At 45.4% G+C, this 8,878-nt stretch overlaps 1 pseudogene; it reads right to left on the bottom strand.

The window, feature by feature from the left end:
- Nucleotides 1-474: 474 nt before the first annotated feature.
- LOC122734247 lies at nucleotides 475-577 on the bottom strand (annotated as a pseudogene).
- Nucleotides 578-8,878: the final 8,301 nt, after the last annotated feature.

The following is an 8,878-nucleotide window of genomic DNA, read 5'->3' as shown; positions in this document are numbered from 1 at the left end:
TGGGGGCAAGTTCAACACTGCTGGTCTTTTCTAATTCCAAATCTCCAACCCTTTCCTAGGTGTAGACTGCTTCATTTGCACTTGAAAGAGCCTCCCCCTTACATTTGAAAGTCTCTGTAGTCAATTTTAGGATAATCCATAATTTCTATCTCCCCATAGAGTTGATTGACCCAAAGATTTGGTCTTTGTTGTTCTGAGGAGTTCCATTCTTCCTGACCCCATTTGGGAATTTCTAGGCAAAGAGATTAAAGTAGTTTGCCATTTCCTTCTCCAGCTCATTTTACAGATGAGGAAACTGAGGTGAACAGGGTGAAGCAACTTGGCCAGGGTCAAACAGCTAGTAAATGTCTGAAATCAAATTTGAACTCAGGTCTTCCTGACTCCAGTCCCAGTGTTCAAGCTATATACCACCTATCTGCCCCCTGACCCAAAGATTTGTGTCTTGCTATTAATTAATAATTAGTTAATTAGTTTTTAATTTTCTTTTTTATGGGGAAATCATGGGGATCAGCCCATCCGGAGTGCAATGGGTAAGACTCACCCTGGGAAAACCACCATCGCAGTCATGGAATCACCCCTGCTATTAATTTAACAAGTAGATATCACGGATAAACGATTAGTATCAATTAGTTTTTTTTTTTTTTTACCAAGGGACATTTACTGAGAAGATATACTTAGAACAGGGCATATGGGGGTATATTCAGGGTACATTCAGGAGGACTAGCACCTCTGGGGTGAGGGCTTACTGAATCTTTCCCAGGGATGCTTAGCCACTTTTAAGGTCTACCTTCACCCAACTCTCACCTGTGGCTCCAAGAACCTGAAGCATGTGCAATGACCACACCCCGGTAAAGTGTCTTGGCAGACAGGCTTAAACCAGGTTGAAAGGAGCCAACAAACCCGTTTGTGAGTTAGAGGGATATCTACGGCAAGCATGTGACAACTCTCCACAGTGCAGTGAGCAGATGAGAACAATCTGTTCCAAAGGCCATGAAGGAGGCTGAGGTGGGCACTGCGGAACAATAATTAGAGCTTGCTCAGGCATTGAAGAAGCCAGGTTCATCCATCCACTTCATCCTGGGCCATCTCCAGGTGTCTTAAGTTTTGTCTTGCTCCTGGACTTCAATGACTGTGGAAGAGAGAATGAAACTGATCACTTATAAGCCTCATTTCAATGCAATTCACAAGCAAGGGGAACTAAGGAGAAACAACACTAAGTACAGAAGTGCAAATGTATCCCCCACCAAAGCCCCAAAGGAATACATCTTCCCCTCTACCACCTCCATCCCTAGGGAGAAGGGGGTCAGACTTCAAACAGCTGCTACAAAGCACTGACTTGACCAAATTCATTTCTGAATGAAGCATAGCTTCCAAATGAGTCTGGACTTGACCTCACTCTTGTCTGGTCATAAACCAACGGGTAAACTAGTCCCTACTCCCCTAATTTGCATATGATATCACCCTTTATTTCTAAATCAGGTACCCATTTTGACCTTATCTTTGTGTACAGCGTAAGATGTTGATCTATGTCTAGTTTCGGCCAAACTGCTTTCCAGTTTTCCCAGCAATTCTTGTCAAATAATGAATTCTTGTCCCCAAAGCCTGGAACTTGGCATTTATCAAAGACTAGATTATGAGTGTATTATGTACCTAATCTATTGCACTGATCCACTACTTCATTTCTTAGCTGGTACCAGATTCTTTTGATGATTACTGCTTCATAATACAGTTTGAGACATGGTACTGCTAGGCTACACTTCCTTCACATCTTTTTTCATAGATTCTTTTGATATTCTTGACCTTTTGTTCCTCTAGATGAAATTTGTTATTGTTTTTTTTTAGCTCTATAAAATAATACTTTGGTATTTTGCTTGATTGGTATGACACTGAAAAGTAAATTAATTTAGGGAGAATTGTCATTTTTATTGTACTGGCTCAGCCTACCCATGAATGTTGAACATTTCTCTAATTGTTTAGATCTGACTTTATTTGTGTGAAAAAATGTTTTGTAATTATGTTCATATAGTTCCTAGGTTTGTTTTGACAGGTAAACTCTTGAGTATTTTCTATTATCTGAAGTTATTTTAAATGGGATTTCTCTCTCTATCTCTTCCTGTTGGACTTTGTTGACATGATCAGATCTATATATAACCATTGAACTAATACATAAAACTAGAAGCTGATTTTATGAAAGAAAAGAAAACCCAACAGTGAAGTAGACAAACCATTGGTTCATTTGATTTTTAAAAAAAGAAAACCACATGACCAGCATCAAAAATGAAAAGGGTGACTTCACCACTAATGAAGAGGAAATTAAAGCAATTATTGAGAGCTATTTTACCCAATTATATGCCAATAAATCTAAGTGAAATGGATGGTCAGATCTATATATAGAAATGCTGGTGATTTATGTGGGTTTCTTTTATATCCTATAACTTTGCCAAAGTTCTTAATTATTTCAACTATCATATTGTCTGCAAAGACTAATAGTTATGTTTCCTCATTTCCTATTCTAATAATATTCACTCTTTTCATTTTTGATACTGGTCATTTGGTTTTCTTTTTTTTTTTAATCAAATGAACCAAAGATTTATGTATTTTATTGTGTTGTTTTTTCATAAAACCAGCTCAAGGTTTATTTATTAATTCAATGGTTTCCTTACTTTCAATTTTATTAATCTCTCTTTTGAAGTTCAGGATTTCCAATTAGGTGTTTAGTTGGGGATTTTTAATTTGCTCTTGAAATGGTCATTGATCTTCTGGGCAAATTGTGTTTTTCTTTGAGCCTTTCCTTGTAAGGTGATTGAGAGTTATTCTTCCATTTGTTAGTTTGTGTCTTGGGCATCCCTGGCATCTTAAGAGCTTCTTAACTTTCTTCTATCAGAGGGGCTGAGTCTTAGGGACACCCCACTAACATTCTTATCTCCACCCCGGAGTTTAAGCCTGAAGATCCCCCCCCTCTCCTCCAGGGATCTGGAGTGACAGACAGGCACAGGGTCAGTCCTGTTGTGTTTGGTTGGGGCTGAGTCATGCAATGGTTGCGGGGCTAAGCTGCGTTCCACCATTTTGGCTCCCTCCCATTTGTCTCTTTTGTTGATGAAGGTGTTTAGTGATATAAATTTGTTCTTGAGTACTTCTTTGGCTGCACCCCCAAAATTCCATTTATACTGTCTCATGTGGACTCACTGGTGTCATTTTCTTCAATGAAATTATCTAGTGTTTCTATAATTTGTCTTCAACTCAACAATTCATTAGGATTAAATTACCGAGTCTTTAATTTTTAAAAAAGTTTTTCATTTAATTTTATTTTTTATTTATCAGTCATTTCTTTTTCTCTCCCTCCTCCCAATTTAAAAGGAAAAAGAAAAACAAAACTTTTGTAACAAATATGCATAGTCAATCAAGACAAATTTCCACCTTGTCCAGAAATGTGTCTCATTCTGCACTTTCAATCTATTGCCACTTTGCCAGGAGGTGAATAGCAGCAACAGGCCTCCAGAATTAGGGCTGGCCTTGCATATTCCTCAGACTTCTCAAGTCTAACCTAGCTGATTAGGCTCAGAAACAGCAGCACAGTGTCTGAAACATAGTAGGTGCTTAATCAGTGCATGCAGACTTAATTTGATTCAAGTCTTTCGAAGTCGTTTTTCTTTATGTTGTTGTTATTTATTTTTTTTTTGCAGGGCAATAGGAGTTAAGTGACTTGCCCAGGGTCACACAGCTAGTAAGTGTTAAATGTCTGAGGCTGGATTTGAACTCAGGTACTCCTGAATCCAGGGCCGGTGCTTTATCCACCGCACCACCTAGCTGCACCCTGTTGTTATTTTTTTAAAAGAAAGATTTCTAGTTCTGCTCTTTTCACTTGGTCTGATTTCATACTAATATTTATAGGTTTCTCTGAAAGCATTCCTATCATCATTTCTTCGGCCCTCTTTTTTTTTTGGCGGGACAATGAGGGTTAAGTGACTTGCCCAAGGTCACACAGCTAGTGTCAAGTATCTAAGGCTGGATTTGAACTCAGGTCCTCCTGAATCCAGGGCCAGTGCTTTATCCACTGTGCCACCTAGCTTCCCCCCCTTATGGTAAAAATAGTATTTCTTTACATCCATACAGCATAAATTGCCCCCCCCCATTCCCTAGTTGATAGATGCACCTTCAGTTTTGAGTTCTTTGACACTACAAAAAGAACTTTTATAAATATCTGGGTAAATATGAGTCCTTTTCCTCTTTTTTTGATCTCTTTGGGGATGTAGGCCTAGCAGAGGCATTGCTGAGGCAAAGTTGAGTTACATTTGGGGCATAGTTCCAAATTGCTTTCCAGAGTGGCTGGCTCCATTCACAGCCCTCTCAACAGTGCATCAATGTGCCCATTTTCTCACAACCCCTCCAAAATTTGTCATTTTCCTTTTGTGATGGGTAGAAGGTGGAATCTCAGAGTTGCTTTGATTTGCATTTCTTGCATTGGGAGCATGTTTTAAATATGGCTTTTTCATGTGACTATCAACTTGAATTTCTTCCTTTGAGAACTGCCTGCTCCTATCCTTTGACTGCTTGTCAATTAGAGAATGGCTCTTAATTATTATAAATTTGACTCATTTCCTTATATATCTTGGATATAAGATCTTAATCATAGAAACTTACTGCAAAGATCTTTTCCCAGTTAATTGTTTTCCTTCCAAAGTTAACTCCCTTGGTTTGTTTGTATAAAACAAATTTCAAATTTATGTGACAACAATTGTCCACGTTATCTTCTGTGATTCTGTGGTCATGAAATCTGTTTTCCATAGATCTGAAAGGGAATCTCTTCCTGGCTCAGAGATTGTTTATGTGTACATCATGGACATGTTCGGAGCTTTTCCAGATAAGAGGTAAGAGTGTGAGATGTCAATCGCTACCAAAATTCAGCCAGACTGCTTTCCAGGTTGCCAGCAGTTTGGGTTTATTGGTGAACTTCTTTGTCTGGAGGCTTTGGGTTTATTAAACACTAGGCAACTGTATTAATTTACTTTTATACATTGGTCTGCTCCATTGAGCTGACAATTCAGATCCTTTTTTTTTTTTTTTTTTTTTGCGGGACAATGAGGGTTAAGTGACTTGCCCAGGGTCACACAGCTAGTGTCAAGTATCTGAGGCCGAATTTGAACTCAGGTCTTCCTGAATCCAGGGCCAGTGCTTTATCCACTGCACCACCTAGTTGCCCGCCAATCCAAATCATTTTGAAGGTGAATGCCTTGTCATATATAGGTTGAGAATTGACACCGCTAGGCCCCCTTTTGTCACACTTCTTATCATTTGCTTTTGTTCCTACAGATTACTTTTGTATTTGCTGTTAAGCACTCCTTTGGTGATTTGCTTGGTATGACACCAAATGAGTAGATTAATCTACAATCACACACACACACACACACACACAGAGAACATGGAGTAGAAATACATTGAAATCAACAGAGAAATCTGTGTGAACAGGGAGAGGAGGGGTTAAGATGAAGGGAAGGATTGGTGGGAGAATTGTTTTAAGGAAAACAAACTCCAATGAAAGAAGAAGGAAAGTGAGAACTATCCAAAGTGAAACAGATGGCTTGAAGAGAAGGCATTAGACTACCTATCTCTGGAATTCCTTAGGCAAAGACTGAATGGCCATTTGTCAAGTGTGTTTGTCAAGTGTGTCCCCATGTGTCACCCTGGGAAAGTCACTTTAACCCTCTTTGCCCTGCCCTCCCCAAAAACAAACAAAAAAAAACTACATTGGAGTTAGAGCTGACCCGAAGTGGGATAGACTCCCTTTCTCTGGAAGTCTTCAAACAAATCTTGGATGAACATTTGTCAAATGTGTCATAGAGGGGCTTCTCCATGTATAGGTTTGACGAGGTGACCACTGAGAGGTCCCCTTGCAACTCTGAAATTATGATTCTGAGTGGGGAATGCCAGTGTGATCATAAAAGTACTGTGTGGATGGAAAAAATGAGGGCCAGAGAATGGGAAAGTGACTTACCCAAGGTCACTTACCTAGGAAGTGGCAAAGCTGGCACCAAACACCAGGTCCCCACTGATGCTTCTCACTTTCAAGACTGACACTTGGGCCCCTCCTAAGGCTCAGACCAGGGAGGCCTAGAGACACTGCAGGTTTGGGATGTGCTGGTTGAGGCCCAGGGCAGGGGGCAAGGCCTCTACCAATAGCCAGGGTGCTTGGGCTGTGGTGCCTATTGGTGGTCCCAGAGTTCAGCATATGATTCAGCCCCAGAAGGACAGCGGGCATAAGTCCCTGAAGCCCCAAGGCTCAGGCAGCCAATGCACAGAAATGTCTGAGAACCCCTAGGCCAAGGTACCCCCAAAGGTAGGGATGTGAGAGTCCCAGTGCAGTGAGCTCCCTAAGGCAAACCTATGCCAAAGTAGAGGCAGGGAGAGTTGTGAGAGAAGGGGTGGAGGCTGGAGGAGAGAGAAGTTAGGAGGGTCCAGGATGTAAAGACTATCTGGCCCAAAGCCCTCATCTTGCAGAGGCTGAACTGAGGCCCAGGGAGGCAAAGGGATTGCCCAAAGTTTCCCACATTGAATGATCCTCATAATACTGGGGTTTGTGCTTAGCGTTCAGTCTCCCAACAACCCTGAGACAGAGATGCCTCAGTCACGGTTCTCCTCACTGCCTTCCATGCCTCCCCCAGTTTCACCACCCATGAGGAAAATGAGGCTTGGAGAGGCGGAGACACTTGGCCAGAATGAGCCGTGGAGAGATGTCAGGGAGCCTGGGTCAAGAACTGTGTGCCATGTCTGCAGAGGAGCCCATGCCAGGCTGAGTCTCCCAAGGGGACTTTCCTCTTGGAACTGGACCTATGATGTCGTAGGTGTGGAGAACTACCAGTGTAAAGCCATCTCCACCAAGGCAGATTGCCAACACACCAGGAACTGACCATGGGCTAGACTGCTGTGTGCATGGAGGAAGGAGATGGGGACCAAGCTACAGGGAGGGGCTGCTCCCTTCGGGGCTGCACAGAGCAAACCTATTCATTCCTGAACAGTAACATGCTGGGGGGAGAAGGGGAAGAGACAGGGAGGGGCCCTTCCTGGACCTTTAAATGAGCATTCCCATGAAGAGCTTGGGGTAACCTTGCTGAGTTCTTCCTCTTTGGCCAATGCCTAGTGAAGGGCTCCAGCTGGGGGCCACTAGCCTGGGCATTCCCCAGCACCTCCCTGTTCTCATTGCCTCCTCTCTGCCCAGGGGCTCTGCCCTAGATCAGGACAGACATCACTCCAGATGACCATTGGGATAGAGGAGGCCTGCCCTGGGCTCAAACCCTCACTCTGGGCACACTTGGCACATAGCTGAGCTTCAGTTGATTGAAGAGCACCTAGAGCCAAGGGAGGAGGCGGCTATGGGGGAGGTAGGGGAGGGTCACTTGGAGTGAACATTGGAGCCCAGGAGAGGTATAGGGTCTCTCTAACACCATGTGTTAGGGGGCAGGCTGGGGACCATGCAGGGTGGGGACTGTGGAAGACAGGGCTGCTGCTGACAAGCCGAGGCAAAGATCCTGTGACCCCACCCACGTTGTGGCTCTGGCCAAGGGGCCGGGGCAAGCTCTCTGCCTGGGAGAATGAGACCCTGTGGCAGCCCCTGACTGCATGGCTTCATTGCCAGCCCTCTCCCCACCCTCCCTCTGGGGGGGACCAGCTAAGAAGCCAGCCTACCTGGATGGATGCAGGAGCAATGGGCTGCTTTGCTATGCTGGGTCCCGAGGGATGGGGACTCCCACTCATTGCAGACTGCCACTTCCTCAACCCCGCCAAGCCCACCCTCAACCCTTTGAAAAAAAGGAAACCACCAAAGGATCAAGAGAATTGCTTTATTGTTAAATCTGCAGAGAGATGTTAAGAAAGTTAAGGGAGCAAAATGGCAGATGCTGTATTGGGGGGGGGCCTCCAAGGAAGACTGCGGGGAGTAGAAGGGGCAGCCACCAGCAGGGAGCGAAGGGGGTGGCCACCTGCAAGAAAGAGCTGAACTAGGGAGCCTGGAGAGACTACTATTGGGGACCACTGTGCTTGAAGATACCAGGGGAGGGGACCAGGTGAGGCTGGCTCTAGGATGAGGGCCCAGGTGTCACAGGGAGGGGGCTGCTGCTGCTGCTGCTGTTGTTGTTGTTGTTGCTGCTGCTGCTGCTGCTGCTGCTGCTGCACCATCCTGGAACTACCCCATCAGGTCCTCCTGGCCTTGAACTTCAGGGTCCCTCTGGTCCAGGCTCCACCTCTCTAAGCAGACTTTCCAGCACCACCACCACCACCAACCTCAGCAGGAGCTGCCTTCACACCCCCCTTGGACTTTTTGTAGCCTTTGCCACCCTGGTGCTGCTGCTGGGGCACCACCTGCTGCTGGGGTGGCGCCTGCTCCTGCTGCTGGGGTGGCGCCTGCTCCTGCTGGGGCACCAACTGCTGCTGGGCTGGTGCCTGCTGCTGCTTCTGGGCTGGCGCCTGCTGCTGCTTCTGGGGCAGCTCCTGCTGCTGCTTCTGGGGCGGCTCCTGCTGCTGCAGCTGGGGCACCACCTGCTGCTGCAGCTGGGGCACCACCTGCTGCTGCTGGGCTGGTGGCTGCAGAGGAGCCTGCTGTTGCTGCTTTGGCACAGGCTTCTCCTGCTTCTCCTTAGCAGCCTCCACCCCTGAAGCCGAGGCTGCCTCCTCTGCCCCAGAAGCCATCGCCAGAGGTCTCGTCTCCTTGGTAAACTTATCCATCTTCTCCAGCAGAGTATCCACTTTCTGTTCAATCTTCGCCAGGTCCCGCCGAATGCCCTGCTGGTCCTCGCCCTTCCCTTTGGACGACTTGGGGTTGGGGCCTCGCTGCCCACCCTTGGAACCAGAGCCCCCTTTGCCTTTGCCCTTTGAGCTGCCTGATAAT

Source organism: Dromiciops gliroides, chromosome X (genome assembly GCF_019393635.1).
Source record: "Dromiciops gliroides isolate mDroGli1 chromosome X, mDroGli1.pri, whole genome shotgun sequence".
In the NCBI taxonomy this organism is placed as follows: domain Eukaryota; kingdom Metazoa; phylum Chordata; class Mammalia; order Microbiotheria; family Microbiotheriidae; genus Dromiciops; species Dromiciops gliroides.
This window is presented reverse-complemented; position numbering and strand designations above follow the sequence as displayed.